This window comes from Pristiophorus japonicus, unplaced genomic scaffold, assembly GCF_044704955.1.
Source record: "Pristiophorus japonicus isolate sPriJap1 unplaced genomic scaffold, sPriJap1.hap1 HAP1_SCAFFOLD_536, whole genome shotgun sequence".
Taxonomy (NCBI): Eukaryota; Metazoa; Chordata; class Chondrichthyes; family Pristiophoridae; genus Pristiophorus; species Pristiophorus japonicus.
The window spans coordinates 308,766-322,338 of NW_027254443.1; the positions used below are offsets into that span (position 1 = coordinate 308,766).

General features: G+C 52.6%; 5 non-coding genes across 5 annotated transcripts; all 5 read left to right on the forward strand.

Annotated features, from left to right (window-relative positions):
• Window positions 1-869: 869 nt before the first annotated feature.
• Window positions 870-942, forward strand: trnat-agu (transfer RNA threonine (anticodon AGU)). The gene has a single exon. It is a non-coding gene; the product is annotated as a tRNA-Thr (tRNA).
• A 1,932-nt stretch (window positions 943-2,874) lies between these two features.
• trnai-aau (transfer RNA isoleucine (anticodon AAU)) lies at window positions 2,875-2,947 on the forward strand. The gene has a single exon. It is a non-coding gene; the product is annotated as a tRNA-Ile (tRNA).
• A 465-nt stretch (window positions 2,948-3,412) lies between these two features.
• Window positions 3,413-3,485, forward strand: trnat-ugu (transfer RNA threonine (anticodon UGU)). The gene has a single exon. It is a non-coding gene; the product is annotated as a tRNA-Thr (tRNA).
• Window positions 3,486-7,529: 4,044 nt separating this feature from the next.
• On the forward strand, window positions 7,530-7,602 carry trnat-ugu (transfer RNA threonine (anticodon UGU)). Its single transcript has one exon. It is a non-coding gene; the product is annotated as a tRNA-Thr (tRNA).
• Window positions 7,603-10,391: 2,789 nt separating this feature from the next.
• Window positions 10,392-10,464, forward strand: trnat-agu (transfer RNA threonine (anticodon AGU)). Its single transcript has one exon. It is a non-coding gene; the product is annotated as a tRNA-Thr (tRNA).
• The last annotated feature ends 3,109 nt before the right edge of the window (window positions 10,465-13,573 follow it).

Genomic DNA, 13,573 nt, shown 5'->3' on the forward strand with positions numbered 1-13,573 from the left:
CTGTCCTGTGACAGTGGGAACTGGTGCTCTCCACTCTCTGTCATGTGACAGTGGGAACTGGTGTTCTCCACTCTCTGTCCTGTGACAGTGGGAACTGATGCTCTCCACTCTCTGTCCTGTGACAGTGGGAACTGGTGCTCTCCAGTCTCTGTCCTGTGACAGTGGGAACTGATGCTCTCCACTCCCCCGTCCTGTGACAGTGGGAACTGGTGCTCTCCACTCTCTGTCCTGTGACAGTGGGAACTGGTGCTCTCCACTATCTGTCCTGTGACAGTGGGAACTGTTGCTCTGCACTCTCCCATCCTGCGACAGTGGGAACTGGTGCTCTCCACTCTGTCTCCTGTGACAGTGGGAACTGGTGCTCTGCACTCTCCCGTCCTGTGACAGAGGGAACTGGTGCTCTCCACTCTCTGCCCTGTGACAGTGGGAACTGGTGCTCTCCACTCTCTATCCTGTGACAGTGGGAACTGGTGCCCTGGAACAACAGGCTTATTTTCCTCTTTTCCCTTCCCCCTATCTCGCTCCCCTCCTCCTCTATCTCTTCCCCCTCCCCGTCTATCTCTTTCCTTCTCCTTTTCTCTCTCCCTTTCCCCATCCAGAAGCAGAGAATAAGTGAGAGAGACACGGAGAGAGAGCGAGAGGTAGGGAATGAGACAGAGAGACAGAGAGATTGGGACAGAGTGTGACTGAGTTGCCTTGGGATGTTTTACTACGTGAAAGACCCGATATATCGATGTTGAGAAGTGAATATTGAAGAGACGGAGGCAGGAGTCTGGGGGATGAGACACAATCTGAGCGTTTCACTGACCCCTCCTCATTCTTCAAACACACAGCACTAACTGGGGAAGGACCCGCAGTCCACGGCATGTGGTTCCATAGCTCAGGGGTTAAAGCACTGGTCTAGTAAACCAGGGTTTGTGGGTTCAAATCTCACTGGGGCCTGCTCAAAATGAGCTCAGTATTTAAATTAACAAGGAGCTTTATTTGTAAATATGAAACTGACCCTGTCACCACAGGCTCTCCCCTTTCTCCCTTCTCTCTCTTGTACCTCTTCACTTCCCTCTCTGTCCATTTCCCTTCCCACAGGCTCTCCCCTCACCCTGCCATTCTCTCTGTCCCCTTCCCCAGAGAGAGCTCAGAGCAGGTAGCTGGGCCCGACTAAAATTGAGCTCAGTATTCAAATTCACCATCAATTGACAAGGGCTTGAATTATAAATATTAAAAAGCTCTGAGACCGACCCTGGAACTACAGGCTCTCGATTGCTCTCTTCCCTTCCTCCTCTCTCGATCATTTCCCTTTATTTTTCTCTCTCTCTCCCCTCCGCTCACTCTCCTTCATCCTTTCTCTCTCCCTTCCCCCTCTCCTTCTCTCTCTCCTTCCCCCTCACTCTCTCCCTTTTCCCTTCTGACTGTAACTTTCTCGCTCCCCTTCCCATCTCTCGCTCCCCTTCGCATCTCTCTCACCCCTCCCCATCTCTCGCTCCCCTTCCCCTCTCTCTCTCACCCCTCCCCATCTCTCGCTCCCCTTCCCATCTCTCACTCCCCTTCCCCTCTCTCTCTCTCTCCCCTTCCCCTCTCTCTCTCTCCCCTTCCCATCTCTCGCTCCCCTCCCCATCTCTCTCTCCCTTTCCCCTCTCTCTCTCTCCCTTTCCCTCTCTCTCCCCATTCCCCTCTCGCTCTCACTTTCCCTTCACCATTTTCACTCTCTCCCTCTGCCTTTCTTCCCCTCTATTTCCCCTCCCTCCTCTCTCTCTCTCTACCCTTCCTGCTCACGAGACAGAAAGAAAGTGAAAAAGATACAGAGAGAGAGAGTGACACAGAGAAAGTGAGAATGAGAGAGAGACAGAGAGAGTGAGTGAGAGAGACAAAGAGAGATAGAGATAGAGAGAGAGAGGGATAGAGAGAGTGAGCGAGAGAGACAGAGAGAGAGAAAGCGAGAGAGAGAGAGAGAGACAGAGAGAGATTGAGCCAGAGTGTGACTGAGTTGCCTTGGGCAATTTTATCTCACTCCCTTCCCCTTCACTCTCTCTTCCCCCTCTCCGTTTTCCGATCTCTCTCACTCCTTTCCCTCTCATGACGCCTTCTCACTCTCCCCTTCCCCCTCTCTCTCCACCCCCATCTCTCTCTCACCTCCCCTCTCTCCACTTCGCTCTCTCATTCCTCCTCCTCTCTCTCCCTTCCCTCCTCTCTCTCTCACTCTTATCACTCTCTCCTCTTCCCCCTCTCTCTCCACTCCCATCTCTCTCTCCCTCCCTTCTCTCCACTTCTCCCTCTCCACTCCCCCTTCTCTCTCCCTTCCCCTCCCCCTCTCTCTCTCGTCCCCCTTCACTCTCTCTTCCCCCTCTCTCCCTTTTCCCATCTCTCGCTCACTCCTTCCCCTCTCACGGCCCCCTCTCACTCTCCCCTTCCCCTCTGCCTTCTCACTCTCTACTTCCCTCTCTGCCTGCCTCCCCTTCCCCTCTCTTCCCTTCACTCTCCCTTTCCCCCACTCCCTTCCCCATCACGACCCGTTCTACATCTTTTTACCCCTCTCTCCCTTTCCCGCTATCTCGCTTTCCCCGTCTCTCACTCATTCCCCTCTCCCCCCTTCCCCCTCCCTCGCCTCTCCCTCTCTCCTTCGCCCTCTCTCCCTTTCTCCCTCCCCGACCCACTCTCTCCTCCCTCTCTCCCCTTCCACCTCAGCCTTTTCACTCTTCCTCTCCCTCCTCTCTTTCCCATTCCCCCGCTCTCCCCTCCCTCTCTCTCTTTTCCCTTCCCCCTCTCTCTCACTCCTTCCCCACTCTCTCCCCTTCCCCCTCTCTCTCACTCCTTCCACTCTCTCATTTCCCTTCCCCTCTCTTATCTGCTCCTTCCCCTGACTTGTCTAGAGGAGCTGGCTCCATAGCTCAGGGGTTAGAGCCCTGGTCTAATAAACCAGAGATCATGGGTTCAAATCTCACTGGGGTCTCCTCACAATTAGCTCAGTATTTAAATTCACCATCAATTAACAAGGACTTTAATCATAAATGTTAAACAGCTCTGAGACTGACCCTCAAACGACAATCTCTTTCTCTCTACCTTCCCCATCACTGCCTTCTATTGTTCTTCTCTCCATTTCTTTCCTCCTCTGTCTCTCCTGTGCCTTGCTCTCTCTCCCTTTCCTTCCACCTCAATCTCTGTCCATCTGCCCCCTTCACTCCCCCCTCTGTTGTTCTCACTCTCCACTTTCCTCTCTGTCGATCTCCCACTCCCTCACTCATGCCATTCTCTCTCGCCTTCTCCCTTTCCTCCTCTCTCCCCTTCCCTCTCGAGAGACAGAGAAACAATCATGTTCCAATGATTGTTCAGGGATGAATCACCAAGAATGATTATATTCGGGCCCCACATCCTTGTTAACAATAGTAAGAAGCAAACATGAGCTGGCGTTACAGGTGGCTCCATAGCTCAGGGGTTAGAGCACTGGTCTTGTAAACCAGGGGTCGTGAGTTCAAATCTCACTGGGGCCTACTCAATTTTGGCTTCTGTTCCTGAACTCGCTGTCAATCGGCGACAGGCCGACACCATCAACAGGAACCGACTCGCTTCACAGTTTAAATACAGCCCACAGCATTTTCACTTTCTGTGACCAGTCTGTAACCGAGTCTTCTTCATATCCAGTCTGAGAGCCACCGATATTTGTTTTAGATTCGTTGCGGGATATGGCCGTCGATAGCAAGGCCGGCATTTATTGCCCATCCCTAATTGCCTCTGAAGAAGGTCGTGGTGAGCAGCCTTCTTGAACACAACTGAGGGCCTCACTTGACCGTTTCACAGGGGCAGTTAAGATTCAAACCCACATTTCCGTGGGTCTCAATATTCCTCACTGCCGTGCTCCACCTCACAGTCAACAAGCTCCCCGCTGGAGTGGAACTAAACTACAGACCCAGTGGGAACCTGTTCAACCTTCGTCGTCTCCAGGCCAGGTCCAAGACCACCCTGTTATCAGCCCCTGGGAAAGTCGTCGCTAGAGTCCTCCTCAACCGTCTTCTCCCTGTGGCCGAGGAGCTCCTCCCGGAGTCACAGTGCGGGTTTGGTCCCCTACGGGGTACAACGGACATAGAATCATAGAAACATAGAAACTAGGTGCAGGAGTAGGCCATTCGGCCCTTCGAGCCTGCACCACCATTCAATATGATCATGGCTGATCGTGTAACTTCAGTACCCCATTCCTGCTTTCTCTCCATACCCCCTTGATCCCTTTAGCCGTAAGGGCCACATCTAACTCCCTTTTGAATATATCCAACAAACTGGCCTCAACAACTCTCTGTGGTGGAGAATTCCACAGGTTCACAAATTTCTGAGTGAAGAAGTTTCTCCTCATCTCGGTCTTAAATGGCTTACCCCTTATCCTTAGACTGTGACCCCTGGTTCTGGCCTTCCCCAACATCAGCAACATTCTTCCTGCATCTAACCTGTCTAAACCCGTCAGAATTTTATATGTTTCTATGAGATCCCCTCTCATTCTTCTAAATTCCAGTATATATAAGCCTAGTCGATCCAATCTTTCTTCATATCTCGGTCCTGCCATCCCGGGAATCAGTCTGGTGAACCTTCGCTGCACTCCCTCAATAGCAAGAATGTCCTTCCTCAGATTAGGAGACCAAAACAATGCACAGTATTCAAGGTGTGGTCTCACCAAGGCCCTGTACAACTGCAGTAAGACCTCCCTGCTCATTTACTCAAATCCTATCGCTGTGAAGGCCAACATGCCATTTGCCTTCTTCACCGCCTGCTGTACCTGTATGCCAACTTTCAATAACTGATGAACCATGACACCCAGGTCTCGTTGCACCTCCCCTTTTCCTAATCCGTCATCATTCAGTTAATATTCTGCCTTCCTGTTTTTGCCACCAAAGTGGATAACCTCACATTTATCCACATTATACTGCATCTGCCATGCATTTGCCCACTCACCTAACATGTCCAAGTCACCCTGCAGCCTCTTAGCGTCCTCCTCACAGCTCACACTGCCACCCAGCTTAGTGTCAGCTGAAAACTTTCCGATATTACATTCAATTCCTTTGTCTAAATCATTGATGTATATAGTACATAGCTGGGGTCCCAGCACTGAACTTTGTGGCACCCCACTAGTCACTGCCTGCCATTCTGAAAAGGACCTGTTTATCCCGACTCTCTGCTTCCTGTCTGCCAACCAGTTCTCTGTCCACGTCAGTAATTACCCCCAGTACCATGTGCTTTAATTTTGCACACCAATCTCTTGTGTGGGACCTTGTTAAAAGCCTTTTGAAAGTCCAAATACACCACATCCACTGGTTCTCCCTTGTCCACTCTACCAGTTACATCCTCAAAAAAATTCCAGAAGATTTGTCGAGCATGATTTCCCTTTCATAAATCCATGCTGACTTGGACCGATCCTGTCACTGCTTTCCAAATGCGCTGCTTTTACATCTTTAATGATTGATTCAAACATATTCCCCACTGCCGATGTCAGGCTAACCGGTCTATAATTCCCTGTTTTCTCTCTCCCTCCTTTTTTAAAAAGTGTTATTACATGAGCAACCCTCCAGTCCATAGGAACTGATCCAGAGTCAATAGACTGTTGGAAAATGATCACCAATGCGTGCACTATATCTAGGGCACACTTCCTTAAGTACTCTGGGATGCAGACTATCAGGCCCCGGGGATTTATCGGCCTTCAATCCCATCAATTTCCCTCACACAATTTCGTGACTAATAAGGATTTCCTTCAGTTCCTCCTTCTCGCTAGACCCTCGATCCCCTAGTATTTCCGGAAGTTTATTTGTGTCTTCCTTAGTGAAGACAGAACCAAAGTATTTGTTCAATTGGTCTGCCATTTCTTTGTTCCCCATTATAAATTCTGACTGCAAGGGACCTACATTTGTCTTCACTAATCTTTTTCTCTTCACATATCTGTAGAAGCTTTTTCAGTCAGTTTTTGTTTTCCCTGCAGGCTTCCTCTCATACTCTATTTTCCCCCTCCTAATTAAACCCTGTGTCCTCCTCTGCTGAATTGTAAATTTCTAAATAGGCTCCCCTCACACCCTTCCCCCTCTCCTCTTCTCATCTCTCTTACACTCTCTCTCCCCTTCCAAATCTCTCTCTCCCTTCCCCATCACGACACGTTCTACATCTCTTTACCTCTCTCTCCCTTTCCCGCTATCTCGCTTTCCCAGTCTCTCACTCATTCCCCCATCTCACCCTGTCCCCTCCCCCTCTCTCCTCTATCAACTTCTTTCTCTCTTCTCCCTTTCTTTTCAGATTCTCCCCTTCCTCATCTCTCCCCTTCCCTCTCTCACTCCTTCCCTCCTCTCTCTTCGCCCTTTTCACTCTCTCTCTCTCCCCTTCCCCCCCACGTTACCCTTCCCCTTGCTCTCTCTCTCTCCCCTTCCCCTCTCTCCCCTTCCCTCTCTACTTTCATTCTCTCCCCATTCCTTCCCCTCTCTCTCCTTCCTCCTTTGTTTTCCCTATCTCTCCCCTCCCCCTCTGTCCACTCCCCCTCTTTCCCTGACCCACCCTCTTCCCCCTCGCTCTCCTTCCCCCTTTCCCTTTCCCTCTCCACTCTCCTCTCTCCCCTCCTCTCTCTTTTCCTTCCCCTTCTATTCAGATTCTCCTCTTTTCCCCCTCTCTCCCCTGCCCACCACTTGCTCTCCTTCCCACCTCGCTCCCCTTCCCCTCTCTCCCCTTCCCCTCTCTTTCTATCCCCTTACACTCGCTCCCATTCCCCCCCTCTCTCCACCCTTCCCTTTCTCAATCCTTCACGTCTCGCTCTCCCCTCCCACGCTCCCTCTCCCCTTCCCCTCTCTCTCGCTCCTTCCCCTCCCTCTCTTTCCCCTTCCCCTCCCTCTCTCTTTCCTTCCCCTCCCTCTCTCTCCCCTTCCATGCTCCCTCTCCCCTCCCCCCCTCTCTCTCTCTCTCCTTCCCCTCCCTCTCTTTCCCTTTGCTCCTCTCTCTCTCCTTCCCCTCCCAGGTTACCCTTCCCCTTGCTCTCTCTCTCCCCTTCCCCTCTCTCCCCTTCCCTCTCTACTTTCATTCTCTCCCCATTGCTTCCCCTCTCTCTCCTTCCTCCTATATCTTCCCCATCTCTCCCCTCCCCCTCTCTCCCCTCCTCCTCTTTCCCTGACCCACTCTCTTCCCCTTCGCTCTCCTTCCCCCTTTCCCTTTACCTCTCCACTCCTCTCTCTCCCCTCGTCTCTCTTTTCCTTCCCCTTCTATTCAGATTCTCCCCTTCTCCCCATCTCTACCCTGCCTCCTCCCTCGCTCGCCTTCCCATCTTGCTCCCCTTCCCTTCTCTCCCCTTCCCCTCTCTTTCTCTCCCCTTACACTCACTCCCATTCCCCCCCTCTCTCTACCCTTCCCTTTCTCAATCCTTCTCATCTCGCTCTCCCCTTCCACGCTCCCTCTCCCCTTCCCCTCTCTCTCTCTCCTTTCCCTCCCTCTTGTTCCCTTTCCTCTCTCTCTCACTCCTTCCATGCTCTCTTTTCCCTTCCCCTCTCTTTCCTGCTCCTTCCCCTGTCTGTACCAGGGCAGGTGGCTCCATAGCTCAGGGGTTAGAGCACTGGTATTGTAAACCAAGGGTCGTGAGTTCAAATCTCACTGGGGCCTACTCAATTTTAGCTTCTGTTACTGAATTGACCATCAATCAGCGACAGGCCGACACCATTAACAGGAACCGCTCACTCCGCACTTTACAATCTGCCCACAGTACTTTCACTTCCCACTCCCAGTCTGTATCCCACCTTTTCCACATCCAGTCTCAGAGACACCGATATATCACCGACTCATAGAAACTTACAGCAGGGAAGGAGGCCATTTTGGCCCATCGTGTCCGCGCCGGCCGACCAAGAGCTATCTGCTGGGCAGGCCACATAGTCCGCATGCCCCAGACACGAGACTCCCAAAGCAAGCGCTCTACTCGGAACTCCAACACGGCAAACGAGCCGAAGGTGGGCAGAGGGAACGTTACAGGGACTGTAGACGTCCAGGTCTCCCAGGGCGGTGTGTTACACAAACTCCACCTGTGGATTGTAGCCGGCGACGGTCCCACGCTGCTGGGCAGGAATTGGATGAACCGGGTCCACATCAGGCGAAGTGGTGCTGTGGAGGAAAAGAGCACCGCCTCCTGCCTGCAGCAAGACCACAAAATGGCTGCAGCACCACAAGCACGTGGAAGAAAAGAGCACCACAAAATGGCTGCAGCACCACAAGCATGTGGAAGACAAGAGCACCACAAAATGGCTGCAGCACCACAAGCATGTGGAAGACAAGAGCACCACAAAATGGCTGCAGCACCACAAGCACGTGGAAGAAAAGAGCACCACAAAATGGCTGCAGCACCACAAGCATGTGGAAGAAAAGAGCACCACAAAATGGCTGCAGCACCACAAGCATGTGGAAGACAAGAGCACCACAAAATGGCTGCAGCACCACAAGCAACAGGCAGCAGACCTCCTCCATGCTACGAGTCAACATGGAGAAGCAGCACATGACATCGAGCGGCCAATCGGATTTGAAAGCTCCCTTAAAGGAGACCGGTAACCAAAAAAATTTCAAGGGGCAGTTCCAACTATTTGAGTGCACGGACTTTAAAGCTAAAGATGCAATTCAAGGGTGCAAGAATGGAAATGTGTGCAATGTAACCATGAATTGTGATGCTGGTTTAACTAATGTGACTAATGAGATGAATGCAGGTTAAGAACAAGTTTATTATGCTTAACAGTAATGATAGAGATTGTGAAATGCCTAATTTAACCATGTCTGTTGAAACCAGGACACTCAAAAGTGATGCAAATGCTAGAATATATAATGCAAGCTCGACTATGCGTGATCAGAGCCAAGGTGTCATGTATACCGGTAAAGGACATTGAGTCCTACAGGGACCATGCTGATGCCAATGGAATGCCCCTGTGGGAGACCCCCAGGTCCAGCAGGCTACCTGACCATGTAGCCTGGACCTTTGGAACGAATGTGATGCCCCTTGCAGGACACACACACAGGCAGTGGGAGCAGTCCCACTACAGGGACAAGTGGTCAATGGGCAGCCCAGCCACCACCAATGGCAACCTGCACCAGACCAGCCCTACAGCCCCATGGCCACCAGGGCCAACACCAGGAGCATGAGGCCAATAGCCTCCAGCTTCCCTGGGATGACAGGCCAGGAAGTGGCGAGCTATGTCGCCGAGCTAAGGGGCCTTGCAGGACATTGCGAATTTGAAGGACATTTGGAGCGTATGCTCAGGGATTTCTTTGTACTTGGCATTGACCATGAAATAAAACTTCGCAAACTTTTGACAATAGAGACCCCAAACTTGAGTAAGGCCACAGCGATAGCCCAGGCGTTTATTGCCACCAGTGACAATACTAAGCAAATCTCTCAGCACACAAGTGCTGCTACAAGTACTGTGAACAAAGTGATGTTGTTTTATAAACCTTTTATGATGGGGGGAGAGAGAGCAGGGGGGAGGGTAGGGGGAGGGAGGGAGGGCAAGGAGAGGGAAACAGTCCTGCTCAGTTACCGCACAAGACTCCACTCACTTACCGGGGTCCCTTCCACTGAACTGCTGATGAAAAGGGCACTTCAGACAAGGCTCTCGTTAGTCCACCCTGATCTACACGAACAGGTAGAGAGCAGGCGGCTTCAACAGAATACATAACGTGATCGCACAAATGTGTCACGTGAAATTGAAGTAAACGATCCTGTATTTGTGTTGAACTATGGACAAGGTCCCAAGTGGATTGCTGGCACTGTTTTGGCCAAAGAGGGGAGCAGGGTGTTTGTGGTCAAACTCGCAAATGGACTCACCTGCAGAAAACACTTGGACCAAATCAAACTGAGATTTACAGACTATCCAGAACAACCCACAATAGACTCTACCGTCCGTCCAACACACAGACGTAGCAACCGACCCAGCGGTTGACCACGAAGCAGAACCCATCACCCCCCAGCAGCCCAGCAAGGCCAGCTGCACAGCAGCCCAGCGAGGGCCCAACAAATGATTCACCAACACCAGCATTTGTACCGAGACGATCAACCAGGGCAAGGAAGGCCCCAGATCGACTCACATTGTATATAGTTACACTATTGACTTTGGGGCAGGGGGCAGGGGAGAAGTGTTGTTATGAATGTAAACCTGTAATTATCATGTCTGACCACCAGAGGGCTTATCTCCTGGAGTCCCAAGGGATCCCACAATCCCTTGGGAGCACCTATACTTAAGGAAGCCTCACAGGCTGGTGAGGCACTCTGGAGACCTGTGATAAAGGACTAAGGTCACACCTTACTTTGGGCTTGCAGTATCTCGTCTGACTCTTGATTAAAGACAGAACATCTTCCACTCTCTCTTTTCCCTGTCCCTCTCTTTCCTCTTCCTGCCCCTGCCTTTACCAGAGCAGGTGGTTCCATAGCTCAGGGGTTAGAGCACTGGTCTAGTAAACCAGGGGTCGTGAGTTCCAATCTCACTGGGGCCTACTCAAAATTAGCTCAGTATTTAAATACTTCTCCCTTTCCTACAGATTCTTCCCTTCCCCATCACAACTCTTTTTACCCCTCTCTCCCTTTCCCGCTATTTCGCTTTCCCCGTCTCGCCCTCCTTTCCCTCACTCGCATCAACCGCTCTCCTTCCCCATTTCTCCCCTGCCACTCTCTCTCTCCCCTTCCCCTCTCTCTCTCTCCCCTTCCACTGTCTCTTCTTCCCAGTCTCCTCTTCCCCCTCTCTCTTTACCCTTCCCCTCTCTTTCCTGCTCCTTCCGCTGACTTTCCCAGAGCAGATGGTTCCATAGCTCAGGGGTTAGAGCACTGGTTTAGTAAATCAGAGGTCATGGGTTCAAATCTCGCTGAGGCCTACTAAAAATTAGTTTAGTGTTTAAATACCTGACTGATCACCCCCCGACCCTCCCCAACCGAAAAAACCACATCCAACTCCCTCCTGAACATATCCAATGAACTGGCATCAATAACTCTCCGCGGCAGGCAACCCCACAGGCCAACAACTCCCCGAATGAAGATGTCTCTCCCAAACAGCCCACCCCTATCCCAAGAGTGTGCCCTGCCCCCGGCTCTGGACCCATCCAACACTGGGAACGCTCCCCCTGCACCCAACATGGCCCGTCCCGTCAGAATCCTTCCCAAATGCTGAACACACTTGGATGTCGAGCACCCAGCCCCCGTGAAGACATCCACCAATCGCCATCTGTGCAGAGTCCCGAACACTCCCTGCACCGAGGCACAGAGCCCCCTGAACCCCCAGGCCCGACCGTCCAACACACTTTGCTCCCACCCCCCCCCCCCCGAGACCTTCGCTGCAATGTGGCCCCTCAATCCCATGCCCCATTCTCCAATCATCTCCCCGCACAGGCCCCCACCTTGAGGGTGGTAAACTTCTTGGGCGGGGAATTTTAGCCCCCCCCCCAGCATGGAAGTCCTGCTCCCGACGGAGAATTGGCCTGACCACCCCTCAATAGAAGCAGAGTGCAATTTCCCACACTCCACTTCCTTTGTGGGTACGACCGGATGTTCATGTGACAGTGGGAACTGGTGTTCTCCACTCTCTGTCCTGTGACAGTGGGAACTGGTGCTCTCCACTCTCTGTCCTGTGACAGTGGGAACTGGTGCTCTCCACTCTCTGTCCTGTGACAGTGGGAACTGGTGCTCTCCACTCTCCCGTCCTGTGACAGTGGGAACTGGTGTTCTCCACTCTCTGTCCTGTGACAGTGGGAACTGGTGCTCTCCACTCTCTGTCCTGTGACAGTGGGAACTGGTGTTCTCCAGTCTCTGTCCTGTGACAGTGGGAACTGGTGTTCTCCACTCTCTGTCCTGTGACAGTGGGAACTGGTGCTCTCCACTCTCCCGTCCTGTGACAGTGGGAACTGGTGCTCTCCAATCTCTGTCCTGTGACAGTGGGAACTGGTGCTCTCCACTCTCCCGTCCTGTGACAGTGGGAACTGGTGCTCTCCACTCTCTGTACTGTGACAGTGGGAACTGGTGTTCTCCACTCTCCCGTCCTGTGACAGTGGGAACTGGTGCTCTCCACTCTCTGTCCTGTGACAGTGGGAACTGGTGTTCTCCACTCTCTGTCCTGTGACAGTGGGAACTGGTGCTCTCCACTCTCTGTCCTGTGACAGTGGGAACTGGTGCTCTCCACTCTCTGTCCTGTGACAGTGGGAACTGGTGCTCTCCACTCTCTGTCCTGTGACAGTGGGAACTGGTGCTCTCCACTCTCTGTCCTGTGACAGTGGGAACTGGTGCTCTCCACTCTCTGTCCTGTGACAGTGGGAACTGGTGCTCTCCACTCTCTGTCCTGTGACAGTGGGAACTGGTGTTCTCCACTCTCTGTCCTGTGACAGTGGGAACTGGTGCTCTCCACTCTCTGTCTTGTGACAGTGGGAACTGGTGTTCTCCACTCTCTGTCCTGTGACAGTGGGAACTGGTGTTCTCCACTCTCTGTCCTGTGACAGTGGGAACTGGTGCTCTCCACTCTCTGTCCTGCGACAGTGGGAACTGGTGCTCTCCACTCTCTGTCCTGCAAAAGTGGGAACTGGTGCTCTCCACTCTCTGTCCTGTGACTGTGGGAACTGGTGCTCTCCACTCTCTGTCCTGTGACAGTGGGAACTGGTGCTCTCCACTCTCTGTCCTGTGACAGTGGGAACTGGTGTTCTCCACTCTCTGTCCTGTGACAGTGGGAACTGGTGTTCTCCACTCTCTGTCCTGTGACAGTGGGAACTGGTGTTCTCCACTCTCTGTCCTGTGACAGTGGGAACTGGTGCTCTCCACTCTCTGTCCTGTGACAGTGGGAACTGGTGTTCTCCACTCTCTGTCCTGTGACAGTGGGAACTGGTGCTCTCCACTCTCTGTCCTGTGACAGTGGGAACTGGTGCTCTCCACTCTCTGTCCTGTGACAGTGGGAACTGGTGCTCTCCACTCTCTGTCCTGTGACAGTGGGAACTGGTGCTCTCCACTCTCCCGTCCTGTGACAGTGGGAACTGGTGCTCTCCACTCTGTCTTGTGACAGTGGGAACTGGTGCTCTCCACTCTCTGTCCTGTGACAGTGGGAACTGGTGCTCTCCACTCTCTGTCCTGTGACAGTGGGAACTGGTGTTCTCCACTCTCCCGTCCTGTGACAGTGGGAACTGGTGCTCTCCACTCTCTCTCCTGTGACAGTGGGAACTGGTGCTCTCCACTCTCCCGTCCTGTGACAGTGGGAACTGGTGCTCTCCACTCTCTGTCCTGTGACAGTGGGAACTTATGCTCTCCACTCTCTGTCCTGTGACAGTGGGAACTGGTGCTCTCCACTCGCTGTCCTGTGACAGTGGGAACTGGTGCTCTCCACTCTCCCGTCCTGTGACAGTGGGAACTGGTGCTCTCCACTCTTCCGTCCTGTGACAGTGGGAACTGGTGCTCTCCACTCTCTGTCCTGTGACAATTGGAACTGGTGGTCTCCACTCTCCCGTCCTGTGACAGTGGGAACTGTTGCTCCGCACTCTCCCGTCCTGTGACAGTGGGAACTGGTGCTCTCCACTCTCTGTCCTGTGACAGTGGGAACTGGTGTTCTCCACTCTCTGTCCTGTGACAGTGGGAACT